The sequence below is a fragment of the Balaenoptera borealis genome (assembly GCF_965194805.1).
Source record: "Balaenoptera borealis genome assembly, contig: HAP1_SCAFFOLD_2444, whole genome shotgun sequence".
Lineage (NCBI taxonomy): Eukaryota > Metazoa > Chordata > Mammalia > Artiodactyla > Balaenopteridae > Balaenoptera > Balaenoptera borealis.
In genome coordinates this window covers 1-21,583 of record NW_028121877.1, presented here as the reverse complement: position 1 = coordinate 21,583, position 21,583 = coordinate 1, and the positions used below count along the sequence as shown (strand labels likewise).

Sequence of the window (21,583 nt, the reverse complement as noted above, 5' to 3'; positions counted from 1 at the left end):
TATAATAGCATTCTAAATCCAAAATAAAAGTAGATTTTAAAATAAGTAAAAGTAAACTCATGCATGATCACCCTGTAATAAGTATGTAAAAAAGCACAGGGTACTGCAGAAATAACTTAACCATTTGAGTTGGATGTGTCTCCAAAAAATATTGAAGCCACATTTGGAAAGAAATTACAGTATTTGATAAGCCAAGGATATGACCTGCTGTGTGCTTTCTCTTTTTTGTTCAGATCACCAAAGGAGATTAAGACCCCGTTTTCTCCCTTCTCTGGAAAATTATCATCTGATGCAGTCACTCAGATAACAACAGAGAGTCCAGGAAAAACCATGTTTTCATCTGAGATTTTTGTTAATGCTGAAGATCGTGGACATGATATTCCAGACCTCAGTACACAGAAGTTGGGCAAAGTTCCTGTCAAGTTTGCTTCATCATCTTCAGTCCAACAGATTACTGTTCTTCATGGCACAGATGGTAAGAGAATTTTAGGTCACATTACCAACTTTTGTGTGTCATTAACTAAGAAATTTCTTGATTGGGTCTTTCTAGTTAGAAAACCTAATTTTAATTTTAAGCATTAGGTTGTACATGATTAAAACATCTTTTATTTACATAGCTATGAAGAGAATATAATTTATTATGTTTTTACTTCAATTTCTAGTGAAGTTAACAACCTATGTGAAACTCATGCTACTTGTGGCTGACGTATTTTCAACTCATAATACTTGTCATAAGAATGCAAGTAGTTCATGAAAACATAAAAACTATAGAGGTTCAATTTTAGGGAGGTAGATAACTATTTGGCATTGTTTCTTTTACTATTGTTTTGCATGATACAGTGAACAGATAGCAAACACAATACCAGTCTATTTCTTGCTCAAGAAACGTTGAGCAGGGACCCAGGTTGACTGTGACTCTGCTTTCTTTAAAACATGGAACCTTGGATTCATCATCATAGTCAACTGGAAGGGACGAAAAGCATGGAGGAGCACATGTTGGGAGGCTTTTATGGGCTAGGCCTAGGTGTGGCCCACATCACTTTCCACTGACTAGGAATAGTTTAGCTGTGCTTTCCAGGATGAAGAAGAAATGAGTTTTGGTGAACAGCTAGCAATTTCTACCATAAGGTCTACATTTAGAGTGTTCCTATGCTATCATGACAGTGATATTTTTATAGTGCTTATACTATATAACATTCAAAATTATAGCAAGTTATTTTCTTTTTCAGACCAGTAACTGGAAAGTTAAGTTCCCATTCTACCTCCAAATGAGGGTGGGAACTTTCAATTACTAATTTTAAAGTATTCAACAGTTTGTACAAATCTATTCAAAATATATTTTAAGTTTTCCTACTTGTGCAAAAAGTTTACCTGTCTGTAGGTATAAATGGAATATGCCTAAATGTATAAAGAAAATTGCTTAGTTCCACATGTAAATTGCACTGAATTTAATTTGAATAAATACATTTATATGTTGAAATGGTTATATTTCTTTTCTTTTTTTTTTTTTTTACTTTTATTTATTTTATTTTTGGCTGTGTTGGGTCTTCATCGCTGCGTGCAGCCTTTCTCTAGTTGCGGCGAGCGGGGGCTACTCTTCGTTGCGGTGCACGGGCTTCTCATTGCGGTGGCTTCTCTTGTGGTGGAGCACGGGCTCTAGGCGCGTGGGCTTCGGTGCATGGGCTCAGTAGTTGTGGCTCGCGGGCTCTAGAGCGCAGGCTCAGTAGTTGTGGCACATGGGCTTAGTTGCTCCGCGGCATGGGGGATCTTCCCGGACCAGGGCTGGCACCCGTGTCCCCTGCATTGGCAGGCGGATCCTTAACCACTGCGCTATCAGGGAAACCCGAGATGGTTATATTTCTTATACATTTTTATTGTGATATAAAATTATGCCCCCCAAATGTATAGTCTAATCAATATCACACAGAACACCTTTAATGTGTCAGTTACCTATTGCCACCGTGATACTGTATAAGAACCTCGAAAATCTCAGTGCTTCGTAACAACAGACATTTGCTTTCCTCACTCATGGGCTTATGAGTCAGTTGGAGTTTGGCATCAGGATGCAAAAACGGTTTGGGTCTGTTCCACATGCCTTGTACTGAAACCCAGGCTACTCTGGGTATGCTGTTTTCATGTTGGTGGCAGAGCACAGGAGAGGAAATCCAACTGTGAAAGTGTATTTTATACCTCTTCTGACATCAAATGGATCGGTCTACATAGAGCCCACAGTTCACGGTCTTACCTTTACATACAGGTACTTGGTAGAAAAGACTCCTTTAAAAGAGAAATATTATTTGGTTTAATAATAAAAGATTTTTAACTCTGTGGATTCAGAAGTAAAATTTTAAAAATATTTTAAAAGTATACAGAATAGCATGTTGAATTTATGACTATGTGTCCACTGCTCTGAATTAACAAATTAAGAGTAATATGCTATATGTTTATATTTAGTTCCATTTGCAAGTTTTTTGAAGGAATAAAGTTTATGGTTGGACTTTCTTCTTTACCCTTCTGCAGTCCTTTCTTTCTCTCCCAGGAACAACCATTATTTGCTGAATAGTCGCTTCTTCCCCCAGAGATAGGCAGTCCAAAGTAACTTTAAGACTTCTGCATCCAAACAGAAAGTTGTTGAGAATTTCAAAAAGCCACTTATCTTGCCTCTGAATTCTCCATCTCCACATGGTAGCCATTCTTGCCCTGGGTCCATTGTAATTCTGCCCAATTGTTGTTGTCCATTTTCTGCAAACTTTGAACTAAATGGTAAATTTAACCATCACCACCAAGCTTTATATACACTGGTGGAGGAAGAAAACTACTAAGTCAATATTCTAACAATAATGACTACAGCAACGTCCAAAGAGAAGTAGAGGCTACAGCCTATTTTTCCTGTTATTTAAATTCTTCCAGCCTCTATACATTTCTTCATTCTCCTTGAATTCAGCCAGGTTCTCATTGGCTGGGGCTTTGCCTGATAGGTTGGTACAAGTATTCCTAAGTAGTCTAAGGCTTTGCTAGCCCTGCATAGGTTTAAGGTCATTTTTTGTTAATTTCTATGACCAGGCTTGGTAAAGTGGTCCCCTAGGTGTAAGCCATACTCCTACTGACTTTCTTCTTTTAAGGTAACCTTATTTCTCCCTGATAGTTAAGGTCAATTGTAGTTTTAGTCAACACTATGGCATCCTATTCCCTGTATTGTTTCAGTGACATAAAGAATGTAAAATGACTAGATGGCTCCTGTCTCCCGGTAGAAGTGCCCCTCCCTTATTTCTAAGATCTTCCATCAAACAAAGCAGAGTCACAGAGATAGAAAGCAAAAGATTTTAAAGGCTTCTGCCTTTGTTCCTAAATATATGCATTCTGTCTGTAGGATAGGCAAGTGCCATATGTGGTTCTGAGCACATGCCGTATTTGGCAAGCTAGCATTCCAGCCTCAGAAAGTGATGCCTCCCAGCTTGTGCCATGACAGTTATCAGTAAATTGTTCACTCGCTTTTTTGTTTTTGAGTTTACCATAGCTGTGGGTGATCAGGCTTGTGAGGAGAACAGTGACTCCCTTTAGGCATCAGCCTGTTGTCTCATTTCCTTCACTATGAAGTCAGTTCCTTGGTTGGAAGCAGGGTACTAGTAATATGGATTCCATGTCAAATCATCAGAATGATGGAGTGGTCAAGGATGGTAACACAATTCTAAGTAATATAAAAGTTGTTATTGCGTCCAGAATGAAGGAGATCTCATTCTACTCTGGGACTATCAGACTCTGTCTAGAGTATTTTGATTTTTATAAACTAGACATGGGCAACTAGGAGTCCATCTAGAGGTGATTACAGGATGCAAGAGAAGACCATGGTCCATAAGGATAAACTGAAGAAGCTGTTGTGTTTAATCAGGAGAAGTGGTAGCTATCTACAAAATTCTATTTGAATGAGCAGTACAACCCCATGAATACTGAGGAGTAACCTAAACAAGAATTTTATAGGACTCATGTGATGGCAATACTAATCCTTTGTGTAGGCATAGAAAAGGAGAGTAGACTAAAAGGAGGGATGGGATATTTCTGAATGGGAAAATTGAATATTTAAAGATGTCATTTATTCCCAAATGAATTTAAACTCTAATGTAATTCTACTCAAAATTCTAATGGAATTGTTCTTTTGAACTTGTTTAATTGATCTTAAGTTTTTTCCGGAAGACTAATAAAGAAAATACTGGAAAAGAAGAGTAATGGGGAGGATAAATTTTAGCAGCAGCCGGTGGAGTGTTTTAATGGGATGCCTGGAAGTTGCAGACATTATTCTCACCCTTGACCTATGGGCCCAGACTTAGTCATATGTCCATACATGTCTGCAAGGGAGATTGGGAAATACAGTGTACAGATGAGCAGTATGTACCCAGCTAAATATCAAAATGCTGTTACAGAGAGAGAGAGAGTTTCTACCACATCATGAAAGAAAAACAAGTGTATAGAAAAAGATTTCAGGGACTTCCCTGGTGGCGCAGTGGTTAAGAATCCACCTGCCAGTGCAGGGGACACGGGTTCGAGCCCTGGTCCGGGAAGATCCCACATGCCGCAGAGCAACTAAGCCCGTGTGCCACAACTACTGAGCCTGTGCTCTAGAGCCTGCGAGCCACAACTACTGAGCCCATGCTCCACAACTACTGAAGCCTGCGTGCCTAGAGCCTGTGCTCCACAACAAGAGAAGCCACTGCAGTGAGAAGAGTGAGAAGCTCGCGCACCACAACGAACAGTAGCCCCCCCACACCGCAACTAGAGAAAGCCCGCGTGCAGCAATGAAGACCCAATGAAGCAAAAAAATAAGAAGAAGAAGAAAAAGATTTCATCTTCTATAATAATCAAATTACTACCATGTCACAGACATTTTAGAAAGAATTTTAGCAGTTAGTATTTAAAAAAAAGAAACTTTATAAATGACATAATTTTTCACTCTGAAATCAGAAAACTTATGTGAAATGGGGCAGCAGGGGAGAATGGGTATGCTATAAACAGGAAGTCTTTATTACAGAATTCTTTATTATTGAAAATTTAATCCAGCCTAAATTTTTAACATTATGAGAAGGGTTAAATACACTTAATGTGTAGTAGAATGATAAAAAATGTGACGATAGGAAATAAAATGAATATTTTATTATCAGTGTAAAGTAGAAAAACTGAATTCCACATTATACATACTATACACAACTATGTAAACAAATAAGAAATACAGAGGAAAGACCTGTAGAAATACATTAAAATATTAATAATAGTTATCTTTGAGTGGTAAGACTTTGTCTTTTTTATTTCTGTGTATTTTTTTAATATTGAGAAGTTATACTTTTTTAATGGGAAACTTATTTTGAAAATCTGCCACATAGAAGAGAATTAGATTTACTTTCTATGACTCTGGAGGGAGAACCTTCAAAGATCAGTAGTAGGGGTTAACAACGACCAGGTTTGGGTTCAATATAAGATAAAGTGTTTCTTAGTTAGAGCCATCTAAATATGGAATAGATTGCTAGGAAGTCGTCTTCTCAATGAATCCTACCCTTACCACTCTATTTAAACTGCATCCTGCTGCAATTTCCCAAATACTTCTAATCTTCCTCAGCATTTTCTAATTTTTGGGGGGGGAGTGGCTGTTTTGGGTCTTTGTTGCTGCACACGGGCTTTCCCTAGCTGTGGTGAGTAGGGGCTACTCTTCGTTGTGGTGCATGGGTTTCTTATTGTGGTGGCTTCTCCTGTTGCAGAGCGTGGGCTCTAGGCGCACAGGCTTCAGTAGTTGCAGCACGAGGGCTCAGTACTCGCAGCACAAAGGCCCTAGAGCACGTGGGCTTCAGTAGTTGCGGCACATGGGCTCAGTAGTTGTGGCGCTCGGGCTCTAGGGCGGGCGGGCTTTGGTAGTTGTGGCACGCAGGCTCAGTAGTTGTGGTGCACAGGCTTAGTTGCTCCACAGCATGTGAGATCTTCCCAGACCAGGTATCGAACCCCTGTCCCCTGCATTGGCAGGCAGATTCTTAACCCACTGCACCACCAGGGAAGTCCCAGTATTTTCTAATTTTTTATGTCACTAATAATTTATAAAAATACTAGATGATTTACTTATTTAGTATGCTAATTGTTTACTGTCTATCTCCCTCTTCTAGAATGCTAGTTTACTGATACATTCCAAGAATCTTGACCACTGCTTGGCACATTAAAGGTGCTTAATATTTGTTCAGTTAATTAATAAATGTTTTCTTATTAATTATTCTGATCTTTATGTCCTTAGGCCAGCCTTTACTGTTGCCATATAAGCCTTCTGGTAGTACAAAGATGTACTATGTTCCCCAATTAAGACAAATTCCTTCATCTCTGGATTCCAAGTCAGACACCACCATTGAGAGCTCACACTCAGGTATTATGCAGAAATTATTCAAAATTTTATTTTTTGAAATTTTATTTGTGGATTGGCTGTTTAATTCTGGATGACATATGAAAGCTCAGTGCTCTTTAATCTTTAAGTGAAACATGGAGATTTTCATGACACAGGCTCTGGTTCAGATAGGTGAGTTATTTGGTCAGATGTATTGTGTACACTCAAACATTTGATAAATATTTGAAGAAAATTGTATGAACAGTTACTTGTTTGGGTTAGTGGACTCCATCTAGGACAAAGGTTTCCAAGTTTTCTCTGTTCACAGTCACCTTAGTGTTTGGGTGATTTCTTTTCTCATCATCGTGGGGATATAAATCATCAGCAGCATATAAATACATGAAGTATTTTTTCAGACACTAAGCTATTATGTTATTAGGGTATAAAAATACTTAGCGTTTTGATCTTACAGCTTAATAAGCAAAAATATTTTTCGTTTTGTGTTTGAAAGAAAACATTTTACTTTGTTCAGAAATATGCATAATTACTTGCTAACGAGATATGTGTGGCTATTAGGGCACAGTTTCTCAAACCTTGAGATGAGATTGGACACAACCACCCTCATTTATTGCTTTTGTTACAGAAACCGTCAAAAATCCAACTCTGCAGAGATACAGACAGCAGCATTGAAAGGAATGTAGCAGTATCTAATGTTGAAACTTTAAACTATCTTTAGCGATTAGTTTTTGTCCTGTACACCAGATATTACATATCACTCTTTCTCTAGAATTTTAAAATATCCCACAACATCCCTGTGAGATCACCACAATAGAACTGCAGATTTAGAAAATGAATAGCATCCTGTGGAGGAACTGAATAAATATTTTCTGTGGAAAATTATAAGGATACAGAGTTGGTATGGTGCGGGGTTTTGATTGTTGGGATAACATATTGATTGGTCCACAGGAGTTGACTTGGTTCAGTTTAGATATAAATTGTTCATGATTTGTCAATAGACATCTTTATAGGTGTAGAAATTAAAAAGAAAGTAGTTGTCCCTGGTCTTACGCAGATTTTCTGTTAATTTTAAGAGGACCCAACTAGTATCTAATGGTAACTGAGTTAAAGCCCCGATATAATTGCTCCTGATTTCCCACTGTGATGCCACTGAAAAAAAGAACCACAAAATGCTCATATGTTAGGATTGATTATGAAGCCTATAACCAGGAACTGGAAGAAATTTTCACTACCTGCATGGCTATGATTTTAAAAACTCACTTAGTGGCTACGAGACATAAAACAAGCTTACTTAATTGATTGTAGGTAGGAAAATCTTTTATCTCAGTCTCACTTTCAGCCCCCTAGTTCAGAAGACAGAATGTACCAATAGAAGTCTAATCAGGTGTTCCAGTATTTTTTGAGGCCTCCTGTGTACTTCTATTCATTTACATCCTAACTCTTCCCTTTGGAGACATTAACTTTGAGAAAAATTGGACAGTAGTGGGAAGAGGAAATGACTCAGGGATGGTACACTGTATCCTGAGAAATACTGTCCGTATAAATAAAGTACTGAATGCATCAGTTAGACAAGAAGAGATCTGTTGGCTATATATACTTGAGGTTGTCATTTATCATGTTCTGCATCTATTCTGAGAGTGAGGGAGTTGACAGTAGAAAATAATAGTTTCTTAGACCAGTAGAGCTGATCTAGATGAAAGCCTAGGAATTGTTCTGATAGATAGTGTCTATTAGTATGTTGTGATTCTATAGATACTAGAAAGATCCAACTAGAGTTTGGGGCCAAGGGCAAGTCATAAACCATTGCAGATATTTGGACCAAATAATTTCTCCTCAGTTGAGAATGAGTAAACAATTGAACTCATAAAATTCTTTTAGAGACAAAAACAAAGGGACTTCCCTGGTGGCGCAGTGGTTAAGAATCCGCCTGCCAATACAGAGGACACGGGTTCCAGCCCTGGTCCGGGAAGATCCCACATGCCACAGAGCAACTAAGCCTGTGCGCCACAACTACTGAGCCTGCGCTTTAGAGCCTGCGAGCCACGACTACTGAAGCCCGCATGCCTAGAGCCCGTGCTCCACAACAAGAGAAGCCACTGCAATGAGAAGCCCGCGCACTGCAACGAAATGTAGCCCCCGCTCGCCGCAACTAGAGGAAGCCCGTGCACAGCACCGAAGACCCTACACAGGCAAAAATAAAAATAAATAAATTAAAAACAAAACAAAAACAAAAAAACAAGGCAAAGGTAACCTCGCAAAGAAAGAGATAGATGTTAGAGATTTACTCATTAGGTCAAGTAACACTCTGAAGTAGTAACAGGATTTCATTTATATCTGACAGTAAGTTCTGTGAAGATAGGTACTATGTCTTTTTTTTTGTAAGCCATTTTATACCTCATACCAATATATAATATAGATGTTATTTTTATATTCATTTAAAGACATTTAAATATTTTGTGTACTAGTACTGTCAATAGGAGCAAAAAGCCATGGGGAGAGAACTGGTTGGGATTTTTAAAACAAAGTGAGGAGTTAATAGCAGAAAAAAATGGTGGAGTAAAGACCTCCAACATTTTGCCCTGTGATAAAAGCAACAGAATTTTGGCAAAACTTTATGGAAAACTTTTCCAAAACTCGAAATTAACCAAAGGCTTGTAGCTTTTGTAGTAAGCATTTATTCAAGAAAAATGGCTGAACCTTGATAAGAATAGTAAGCTTGTGGCATTTTACCTTGCCCTATTCTCATTGCCACACTCAGCTCAGTGATAACCTTGAAAAATATCAGCCTGCATTCCCAGGACTGGAGGGAGCAGAACAGAGCTGGACCTCTTTCACAATTTCATTCCCAAAGAATTGTCAGTATTTGATCTGTCTGATGGCTCTCTGGAAGACTCCACTCAAAAGGCTTATCTTTATTTGACCTTACCCAGAGCTATCCAGTGCGTATGAGCCTCTGTGTCTATGTGTGAGGTGTTTGTCAAAAAACACTTACAGGCAAGTGTTTTATTTTAGTTTCTTAAATATTTATTTATTTTATTTATTTATTTTGGCTGCGCCGGGTCTTAGTTGCACCACTCAGGATCTTCGTTGCGGCATGCGGACTCCTTAGTTGCAGGACCTAGTTCCCTGACCAGGGATCGATCCCGGGGCCCCTGCATTGGGAGCCCGGAGTCTTACCCCCTAGACCACCAGGGAAGTCCCCAGGCAACTGTTTTAATGTCACAATGCAGGAGGCAGTGGATAACACTTTAGACAAACAATAGACTAACCAAAAGCTTTAACGGAAAAACTGAGGATGAGATGTCCATAGATATTTTGAAAAGCATTGATATATTCCTAGGACTCTAGAAGACCACAAGTGTGCACAGGCCTGAGTGCATGCTCAGGAAAGATCTGAGAGGGGCCTACCCTTTACCTTTGGCTGCCCTTGAGGCTCTGGGCAAGAAGAAAGGGAAGGCTAAGGCAGAATTGATAACTCCCTGCCCTCAGCATTGATGGCTATGTGCACGTAGTCCCTCGGCAAAGACTGGGAGATTTATTGTTTCTAGATGTTTAAGGATACCTCCATCTAGGCATTAGCTGACCACTAAGCTAGTTGAGTGGCAGCTTCAGTAGACTTCATAGAATTTGTTCAGAAAAGTTACTTAAAAAAAAAACAGCGTAAAGCAACAGCAGGAAACTGTAGGGAGGTAGTAGACTCTGATTTCCAGGGTTGTCACATTATATTTTTTAAGATGTCGAGTTTTCAACAAAAAGTTACAAGATATGGAAATTCAAAGTAAAAACAAAATATATGGACCATACAAAAGTTTAGAAACTGTCTGTGAGGAATCTCAGACATTGGACTTACTAAATGAAGATGTTAAAATAGCTATTTAAAATATGTTCAAAGAACTAAATGAAACCATGTCTAAAGAAGTATAGGGAGAGGGGCAAGATGGCGGAAGAGTAAGACGAGGAGATCACCTTCCTTCCCACAGATACAGTAGAAATACATCTACACGTGGAACTGCTCCTACAGAACACCCACTGAACGCTGGCAGAAGACGTCAGAACTCCCAAAAGGCAAGAGACTCCCCACGTACTTGGGTAGGGCAAAAGAAAAAAGAAAAAACAGAGACAAAAGAATAGGGACAGGACCTGCACCAGTGGGAGGGAGCTGTGAAGGAGGAAAGGTTTCCACACACTAGGAAGCCCCTTCACGGGCAGAGACTGTGGGTGGCAGAGGGGGGAAGCTTCGGAGCCACGGAGGAGAGCGCAGCCACAGGGGTGCGGAGGGCAAAGCGGAGAGATTCCCGCACGGAGGAGCGGTGCTGAGTGGCACTCACCAGCCCGAGAGGCTTGTCTGCTCAGCCGCTGGGGCGGGTGGGGGCTGGGAGCTGAGGCTCGGGCTTCGGTGCTAGCCGAGAGGGAGTCCGGGAAAAAGTCTGCAGCTGCCAAAGAGGCAAGAGACTTTTTCTTGCCTCTTTGTTTCGTGGCGCGCAAGGAGAGGGGATTCAGAGCGCCGCCTAAACGAGCTCCAGAGACGGGCGCGAGCCGCGGCTATAAGCGCGGACCCCAGAGGCGGGCGCGAGCCGTGGCTAACAGCGCGGACCCCAGAGACGGGCGTGAGCCGCGGTTATCAGCGTGGACCCCAGAGACGGGCGGGAGACGCTAAGGCTGCTGCTGCCGCCACCAAGAAGCCTGTGTGCGAGCACAGGTCACTCTACACACCGCCCCTCCCGGGAGCCTGTGCAGCTCGCCACTGCCAGGGTCCCGTGATCCAGGGACAACTTCGCCGGGAGAACGCACGGCGCGCCTCAGGCTGCTGCAACGTCACGCCGGCCTCTGCTGCCGCAGGCTTGCCCCGCCTCCTCCATACCGCTCCCTCCCCCCGGCCTGAGTGAGCCAGAGCTCCCGAAGCAGCTGCTTCTTTAACCCCGTCCTGTCTGGGCGGGGAACAGACGCCCTCAGGCGACCTACACGCAGAGGCGGGTCCAAATCCAAAGCTGAACTCCGGGAGCTGTACGAACAAAGAAGAGAAAGGGAAGTCTCTCCCAGCAGCCTCAGAAGCAGTGGGTTAAAGCTCCACAAACAACTTGATGTGCCTGCATCTGTTGAATACCTGAATAGACAACGAATCATCCCAAATTCAAGAGGTGGACTTTGGGAGCAGAATATATTAATTTTTCCCCTTTTCCTTTTTTTGTGAGTGTATATGTGTATGCTTCTGGGTGAGATTTTGTCTGTATAGCTTTGCTTTCACCATTAGTCCTAGGGTTAGGTCCGTCCATGTTTTTTTTCTTTGTTTTTTTGTTCACTCAAAAAAATTTTTTTTCCTAATAAATGTTTTCTTAATATTTTTTCCCTTATTTTCTATTTTTAGAAATTAAAAAAAAATTTTAATAAGTTTTTTCATATTTTTTATTTTAAAAAATTAAACATTTTTTCTTAATAAATTTTTTTCTTAATAATTTTTTTCTTATTTTTTACTACAAAAAATTAATAAATCTATTTTTAAAAATTAAAAAAAATTTTTTTTCTGAATACATTTATTCTTAATTTTTTTTCTTATTTTTTATTATAATAGCTTTATTTTATTTTATTTTATCCTCTTTCTTTCTTTCTTTCTATTTTTTTCTCCTTTTTATTCTGAGCCATGTGGACGAAAGGCTCTTGGTGCTCCAGCCAGGCATCAGGGCTGTGCCTCTGAGGTGGGAGAGCCAACTTCAGGACACTGGTCCACAAGAGACCTCCCTTCTCCACGTAACATCAAACGGTGAAAATCTCTCAGAGACCTCCATCTCAACATCAAGACCCAGCTTAACTCAACGACCAGCAAGCTACAGTGCTGGACACCCTATGCCAAACAACTAGCAAGACAGGAATACAGCCCCATCCATTAGCAGAGAGGCTGCCTAAAATCATAATAAGGCCACAGACACCCCAAAACACACCACCAGACGTGGACGTGCCCACCAGAAAGACAAAATCCAACCTCATCCACCAGAACACAGGCACTAGTCCCCTCCACCAGGAAGCCTACACAACCCACTGAACCAACCTTAGCCACTGGGGACAGATACCAAAAGCAACGGGAACTACGAACCTGCAGCCTGTGAAAAGGAGACCCCAAACACAGTAAGATAAGCAAAATGAGAAGACAAAAAACCACACAGCAGGTGAAGGAGCAGGGTCAAAACACACCAGACCTAACAGATGAAGAGGAAATAGGCAGTCTACCTGAAAAAGAATTCAGAATAATGATAGTAAAGATGATCCAAAATCTTGGAAATAGAATAGACAAAATGCAAGAAACATTTAACAAGGACGTAGAAGAACTAGAGAGGAACCAAGCAACGATGAAAAACACAATAAATGAAATTAAAAATACTCTAGACGGGATCAATAGCAGAATAACTGAGGCAGAAGAACGGATAAGTGACCTGGAAGATAAAATAGTGGAAATAACTACTGCAGAGCAGAATAAAGAAAAAAGAATGAAAAGAACTGAGGACAGTCTCAGAGACCTCTGGGACAACATTAAACGCACCAACATTCGAATTATAGGGGTCCCAGAAGAAGAAGAGAAAAAGAAAGGGACTGAGAAAATATTTGAAGAGATTATAGTTGAAAACTTCCCTAATATGGGAAAGGAAATAGTTAATCAAGTCCTGGAAGCACAGAGAGTCCCATACAGGATAAATCCAAGGAGAAACATGCCAAGACACATATTAATCAAACTATCAAAAATTAAATATAAAGAAAGCATATTAAGAGCAGCAAGGGAAAAACAACAAATAACACACAAGGGAATCCCCATAAGGTTAACATCTGATCTTTCAGCAGAAACTCTGCAAGCCAGAAGGGAGTGGCAGGATATACTTAAAGTCATGAAGGAGAAAAACCTACAACCAAGGTTACTCTACCCAGCAAGGATCTCATTCAGATTCGATGGAGAAATGAAAACCTTTACAGACAAGCAAAAGCTGAGAGAGTTCAGCACCACCAAACCAGCTTTACAACAAATGCTAAAGGAACTTCTCTAGGCAAGAAACACAAGAGAAGGAAAACACCTACAATAACAAACATAAACTATTTAAGAAAATGGGAATAGGAACATACATATCAATAATTACCTTAAATATAAATGGATTAAATGCTCCCACCAAAAGACACAGACTGGCTGAATGGATACAAAAGCAAGACCCATATATATGCTGTCTACAAGAGACCCACTTCAGACCTAGAGACACATACAGACTGAAAGTGAGGGGATGGAAAAAGATATTCCATGCAAATGGAAATCAAAAGAAAGCTGGAGTAGCAATTCTCATATCAGACAAAATAGACTTTAAAATAAAGACTATTACAAGAGACAAAGAAGGACACTATATAATGATCAAGGGATCGATCCAAGAAGAAGATATAACAATTGTAAACATTTATGCACCCAACATAGGAGCACCTCAGTACATAAGGCAAATACTAACAGCCATAAAAGGGGAAATCGACAGCAACACAATCATAGTAGGGGACTTTAACACCCCACTTTCACCAATGGACAGATCATCCAAAATGAAAATAAATAAGGAAACACGAGCTTTAAATGATACATTAAACAAGATGGACTTAATTGATATTTATAGGACATTCCACCCAAAAACAACAGAATACACATTTTTCTCAAGTGCTCATGGAACATTCTCCAGGATAGATCATATCTTGGGTCACAAAACAAGCCTTGGTAAATTTAAGAAAATTGAAATCGTATCAAGTATCTTTTCTGACCACAACGCTATGAGACTAGATATCAATTACAGGAAAAGGTCTGTAAAAAATACAAACACATGGAGGCTACACAATACACTACTTATTAACGAAGTGATCACTGAAGAAATCAAAGGGGAAATCAAAAAATACCTAGAAACAAATGACAATGGAGACACGACGACCCAAAACCTATGGGACGCAGCAAAAGCAGTGCTAAGAGGGAAGTTTATAGCAATAGAAGCCTACATCAAGAAACAGGAAACATCTCGAATAAACAACCTAACCTTGCACCTAAAGCAATTAGAGAAAGAAGAACAAAAAAACCCCAAAGCTAGCAGAAGGAAAGAAATCATAAAGATCAGATCAGAAATAAATGAAAAAGAAATGAAGGAAACAATAGCAAAAATCAATGAAACTAAAAGCTGGTTCTTCAAGAAGATAAACAAAATTGATAAACCATTAGCCAGACTCATCAAGAGAAAAAGGGAGAAGACTCAAATCAATAGAATTAGAAATGAAAAAGGAGAAGTAACCACTGACACTGCAGAAATACAAACGATCATGAGAGATTACTACAAGCAACTCTATGCCAATAAAATGGACAACCTGGAAGAAATGGACAGATGCTTAGAAATGCACAACCCACCGAGACTGAACCAGGAAGAAATAGAAAATATGAACAGACCGATCACAAGCACTGAAATTGAAACTGTGATTAAAAATCTTCCAACAAACAAAAGCCCAGGACCAGATGGCTTCACAGGCGAATTCTATCAAACATTTAGAGAAGAGCTAACACCTATCCTTCTCAAACTCTTCCAAAATATTGCAGAGGGAGGAACACTCCCCAACTCATTCTACGAGGCCACCATCACCCTGATACCAAAACCAGACAAAGATGTCACAAAGAAAGAAAACTACAGGCCAATATCACTGATGAACACAGATGCAAAAATCCTCAACAAAATACTAGCAAACAGAATCCAACAGCACATTAAAAGGATCATACACCATGATCAAGTGGGGTTTATTCCAGGAATGCAAGGATTCTTCAATATACGCAAATCAATCAACGTGAATACATCATATTAACAAATTGAAGGAGAAAAACCATATGATCATCTCAATAGATGCAGAGAAAGCTTTCGACAAAATTCAACACCCATTTATGATAAAAGCCCTGCAGAAAGTAGGCATAGAGGGAACTTTCCTCAACATAATAAAGGCCATATATGACAAACCCACAGCCAACATTGTCCTCAATGGTGAGAAACTGAAACCATTTCCACTAAGATCAGGAACAAGACAAGGTTGCCCACTCTCACCACTATTATTCAACATAGTTTTGGAAGTTTTAGCCACAGCAATCAGAGAAGAAAAAGAAATAAAAGGAATCCAAATCGGAAAAGAAGAAGTAAAGCTGTCACTGTTTGCAGATGACATGATACTATACATAGAGAATCCTAAAACTGGCACCAGAAAACTACTAGAGCTAATCAATGAATTTGGTAAAGTAGCAGGATACAAAATTAATGCACAGAAATCTCTTGCCTTCCTATATACTAATGATGAAAAATCTGAAAGTGAAATTAAGAGAACACTCCCGTTTACCATTGCAACAAAAAGAATAAAATATCTAGGAATAAACCTACCTAAGGAGACAAAAGACCTGTATGCCGAAAATTATAGGACACTGATGAAAGAAATTAAAGATGATACAAATAGATGGAGAGATATACCATGTTCTTGGATTGGAAGAATCAACATTGTGAAAATGACTCTACTACCCAAAGAAATCTACAGATTCAATGCAATCCCTATCAAACTACCACTGGCATTTTTCACAGAACTAGAACCAAAAATTTCACAATTTCTATGGAGAACAAAAGACCCCGAATAGCCAAAGCAATCTTGAGAACGAAAAATGGAGCTGGAGGAATCAGGCTCCCTGACTTCAGACTATATTACAAAGCTACAGGAATCAAGACAGTTTGGTACTGGCACAAAAACAGAAATATAGATCAATGGAACAGGATAGAAAGCCCAGAGATAAACCCACGCACATATGGTCACCTTATCTTTGATAAAGGAGGCAAGCATATACAGTGGAGAAAAGACAGCCTCTTTAATAAGTGGTGCTGGGAAAATTGGACAGGTACATGTAAAAGTATGAAATTAGAACACTCCCTGACACCATACACAAAAATAAACTCAAAATGGATTAAAGACCTAAGTGTAAGGCCAGACACTATCAAACTCTTAGAGGAAAACATAGGCAGAACACTCTATGACATAAATCACAGCAAGATCCTTTTTGACCCAGATCCTAGAGAAATGGAAATAAGAACACAAATAAACAAATGGGACCTAATGAAACTTAAAAGCTTTTGCACAGCAAAGGAAACCATAAACAAGACCAAAAGACAACCCTCAGAATGGGAGAAAATATTTGCAAATGAAGCAACTGACAAAGGATTAATCTCCGAGATTTACAAGCAGCTCATGCAGCTCAATAACAAAAAAACAAACAACCCAATCCAAAAATGGGCAGAAGACCTAAATAGACATTTCTCCAAAGAAGATATACAGATGGCCAACAGACACATGAAAGCATGCTCAACATCATTAATCATTAGAGAAATGCAAATCAAAACTACAATGAGGTATCATCTCACACCGGTCAGAATGGCCATCATCAAAAAATCTAGAAACAATAAATGCTGGAGAGGGTGTGGAGAAAAGGGAGCACTCTTGCACTGTTGGTGGGAATGTAAATTGATACAGCCACTATGGAGGACAGTATGGAGGTTCCTTAAAAAACTACAAATAGAACTACCATACGACCCAGCAATCCCACTTCTGGGCATATACCCTGAGAAAACCATAATTCAAAAAGAGTCATGTACCAAAATGTTCATTGCAGCTCTATTTACAATAGCCAGGACATGGAAGCAACCTAAGTGTCCATCATCGGATGAATGGATAAAGAAGATGTGGCACATATATACAGTGGAATATTACTCAGCCATAAAAAGAAATGAAATGGAGGTATTTGTAATGAGGTGGATGGAGTTAGAGTCTGTCATACAGAGTGAAGTAAGTCAGAAAGAGAAAAAAAAATACAGTATGCTAACACATATATATGGAATCTAAGGGAAAAAAAAAGGGCCATGAAGAACCTAGTGGCAAGATGGGAATAAAGACACAGACCTACTAAAGAATGGACTTGAGGATATGGGGAGGGGGAGGGGTGAGATGCGACAGGATGAGAGAGTGTCATGGACATATATACACTACCAAATGTAAAATAGATAGCTAGTGGGAAGCAGCCGCATAGCACAGGGAGATCAGCACGGTGCTTTGTGACCACCTTGGGGGGGGGTGGGATGGGGAGGGTGGGAGGGAGGGAGATGCGGAAGGGAGGAGATATGGAAACGTGTGTATATCTGTAGCTGATTCACTTTGTTATAAAGCAGAAACTAACACACAATTGTGAAGCAATTATACTTCAATAAAGATGTTTAAAAAAAAAAAAAAGAAGTATAAGAACAGTGTCTTACCAAATAGAGAATATCAATAAAGAGAAATTACAAAAAAGAACCAAATAGAAGATCTGTAGTTGAAAAGTACAATAACTAAAATAAAAAATTGACTGGAGAAAGCTCAGTATCAGATTTGAACAGGCAGAAGTATGAGTCAGTGAACTTGAAGATAGGCCAATTGAGATTATCCAGTGTGAGAAACAGAAAGAAAAAAGAATGAAGAGAAATTAACAGAATCTCAGAGTCCTATGGGACACCTTCAAGCATCCTATTATACACATAATGGGAGTTCCAGATGAAGAGACAGAAAAAGAGACTGAAGGAGTATTTGGAGAAATAATGGCCTAAAATTTCACAAATTTGATGACTGCTGTTAATCTGCACATCCCAAAAGCTCAAGGAAGTCCAAGCATGATACAGTCAAAGAGAGCCACATCTACATACATCATAAACCATCAAATGACAAAGACAGTGTTAAAGCAGCAAGAGCGGAGTTATCATGTACAAAGAATCTTCAATAAAACTAATTGCTGATTTTTCATCAGAAACCATAGAGGCCAGAAGGCATTGCAATGACATATGCAAAGAGCTGAGGAAAAGAACCTGCCTACCAAGTATTCTGTACCTAGCAAAACTACCCTTCAGAAATGAAGGAGAGATGAAGACATTCTCAGATAAACAACAGTTGAAAGACTCCACTGCTAGCAAACTGACCCACAGAAAATACTAAAGAGATTTTTTTCAAGATGGAATGGTGAACACCAGACAGTAACTTAAATCCACATGAAAAAAGTACTAAAGGTAACTACATAAGTAAATACAAAAGACAGTATAAATGTATTTTTGTTTGTAAGTCAGTTTTTCTCCTATATGACTTAAAAGACAAATGCAGTATAAGCAAGTCCCAAATACATAAAGAAAAACTAACAGAATTAAAATGAAAAAACCTGACACTATTTTTTTAAATAAATAAATAAATTTATTTATTTATTTATTTGTATTTTTATTTTTGGCTGCGCTGGGTCTTCGTTGCCGCGCGCGAGTTTTCTCTAGCTGTGGCGAGCAGGGGCTACTCTTTGTTGTGGTGCGCGGGCTTCTCATTGTGCTGGCTTCTCTTGTTGAGGAGCACGGGCTCTAAGTGCATGGGCTTCAGTAGTTGTGGCTCTTGGGCTCTAGAGCGCAGGCTCAGTAGTTTTGGCGCGCAGGCTTAGTTGCTCCGCGGCATGTGAGATCTTCCCAGACCAGGGCTCGAGCCCGTGTCCCCTGCATTGGCAGGCGGATTCTTAACCACTGTACCACCAGGGAAGTCCGAAAAACTGACACTATTAAACGGAGAAATATTTCAAGCCAATAGCAAACGGTCATATATTGTATAATTCCATGTATATGAAATGTCCAGAATGAGCAAATCCATATAGACAGAAAGTAGATTAGTGGATGCCAGGGGATGTTGGGGAGGGGAAAATAGGGAGTAACAGCTAACATATACAAGATTTCTTTGTGGGGGCGTGACAAAAATGTTCTGGAATTAGATAGCAATATTGGTTGTGAAAATACTAAGAACTAGTGAATTGTACACTTACTTTAATCGGTGAATTTTTTTTTTTGAATCTTGTAGAAGTTTTTATTTCAGTGATGAAAAGAACGCAGTAAATGGAAACTATGCTGGTTTACGTTAGGCATGCACCTCTACCTGAAACTGCTGTTAGTTTTTGACTGGCCTAAATCTTTATAACTTATTTTTTCATTTAGGCACATCTTTAAATTTTTTTGGACCCTGACATACAGGGTAAGTTAACGTCTTCCTTGTGGCAGTTTAGTATGAGAATTATGTTCGCTGGCTAGATTCCTTTAACTAAAGTCCTCTAGACTCTCAGGCTACCTGTACTAGCTCAAGACTGTACTTTATATATAGAAATTTAAGTGAATCACAGTATAAGGGAGGGAGATAATCTAGAAAAGTGAAATGTACTGTATGAATACTCCATACATTTTTTTTCCAGCACTGATAATCAAACACTAGATAAGGAGGCCTACAGTCAAGTACCAAATTACTCTTTCCCCCACTGCTGCCCTTTCTGAGAGACACAAAGATGTATATCGATCTCTCCAGAAATCTGAAAGGAATCCACACAAATAACAGATTATTACCTATGTGGTCCCACATATCAAATTATAGAGCAGTTCCACTATTAAAATTATAGGAAGCAGTTAATGGGACTATGAGGAAAGCATCGTCCCACATACAGTAACATACACCTAGTAGAGTTTTCCATTCATCTGTCAATTGTTTTCCCAAGATTAGCATTAAAAAACACAACCCCAAACACATTTGACCCTCAAACCACCCCCACACACAAAAATCGGTCTTTATTCATTCTCAGATGACAGGATGTCCCAAGAGTGACAAAGGTGGGAGCCGATCCCCCCACAGCCTTTTCTTCAACCATCCCATCAACTGCTCTTCATTTCTTGAACTACCTTCCTTTTCCAGAGAGGTAATACTCAGGTCAGTCAGAAAGGCTTTCTGAGAAGACTGGCTTGGATTTCTGGGTCTGTTCCAGTCGATTCTAGATGAATTGGCTTGTATCAATGAAGCGCTCAACGCAGTTCACAAAACAAGCCTCAGCCCGACTGTCCAACTTTGGCCCAGGCTTGTCCATGCACATTTCCCAACAAAGTTCCGTCATCTGGTGCACCAGCTGCTGGAAGCGCTGCTTCTGAGTCTCTACCTCCGTGCAATGCTGCAGCTGCGGGTCGACCGAGCCCAAACCCGCTGCGGAGGAAGACGAGGAGGACGCCATCCCAGCGCGGCCACGCGTGCCGAGACAAACTCCGCACCAAGTCACCGACCTTCACGTGTCTCCGCGGCAGAACCCTTAAATGGTGAATTTCATGTTTTGTCTCAATTTAGAAAAAAAGTGTGTGTGTGTGGGGGAGGGGGTGGGCAGGAATGAACATATGAAGGAAAAGACTGCCTAAAACTGTAAAGATTTGGTAACAGATTTAAAATACATTTTGCAGGCAAGAAAGGGTGGAATTAACATGAAGGAAGTTAAATTAGTGATGAGGACAAATCTGAGAGTCTGCAAAATTACAGAGGAAAAAGGAGAAGAAAATGAAAATGCTGTGAAAGATGATGAGAGACATAAGAAACATAGCTAAGTAAACCAAACCAAGAATTATATCTGCAGCTGAAGAAGAAAGTAATATTCAAACACTTAATTGAATAAAACATCCTCCTCCTGAAAAGGGGAACACTGTATGCAGATTGAAAGTTGCCATAAAAATCCAGGGAAAAATCAGAGACTGAGACACATATCAGAAAAAGATTTTTGAGTCAAAATAAATAGAAGAAAATCCCATAAATATACAATTTAAAAAAAAAAGTTAAGAGAAGAAAATTTAGTCTGATATCAGGCTTATTTAAAATACTAAATGTAAAAATAATGGAACCAAATCTGTATTTATTGGGGAAATTATATAATTCAAGGATTTATGGACCCAGTGCATTTTCATTAAGCACTATGACAATGAAAAGACATTTTCACAAGTACACAGCAGCTAGAAAGTATATTCAACCTCTGTACCTTCTTGAAAAATTCACTTGAAGACTCACCCAGCTGAAGAGATGAATCAAAATGAAGAATTCATTACAGAGAAATGAAGCAATGCTGAAAGTGATCAGTGGTGAACTTTGAAGTCAGTTTGACACAACACTCATCTAAATAGCAAATTTAGTTACAAGGTGGAAAAAAAAATGCCAAAAGTTAATTTTGGAATGAAAGGCATGAAAAGAAAAAACAATTGTATTTTTTTGTCTTTTTGACTAAAGAGCTGTCATTTTATTCATGACTTGGTGATCAGATAGGTTAAAGAAGTTTTCATAAAAAATAAATTTGACTTGATTAAAATTTAAAAC

General features: G+C 39.4%; 1 long non-coding RNA gene and 1 pseudogene across 2 annotated transcripts; one reads left to right on the top strand and one right to left on the bottom strand.

Annotated features, from left to right (window-relative positions):
* The first annotated feature begins 338 nt into the window (after window positions 1-338).
* Window positions 339-7,942, top strand: LOC309622393. The gene is made up of 2 exons (XR_014240824.1): window positions 339-475; window positions 6,266-7,942. It is a non-coding gene; the product is annotated as an uncharacterized lncRNA (long non-coding RNA).
* A 10,685-nt stretch (window positions 7,943-18,627) lies between these two features.
* On the bottom strand, window positions 18,628-20,599 carry LOC309622394 (mitochondrial import inner membrane translocase subunit Tim8 A pseudogene; annotated as a pseudogene). Its single transcript has one exon. The product of its transcript is annotated as a mitochondrial import inner membrane translocase subunit Tim8 A pseudogene (transcript).
* Window positions 20,600-21,583: the final 984 nt, after the last annotated feature.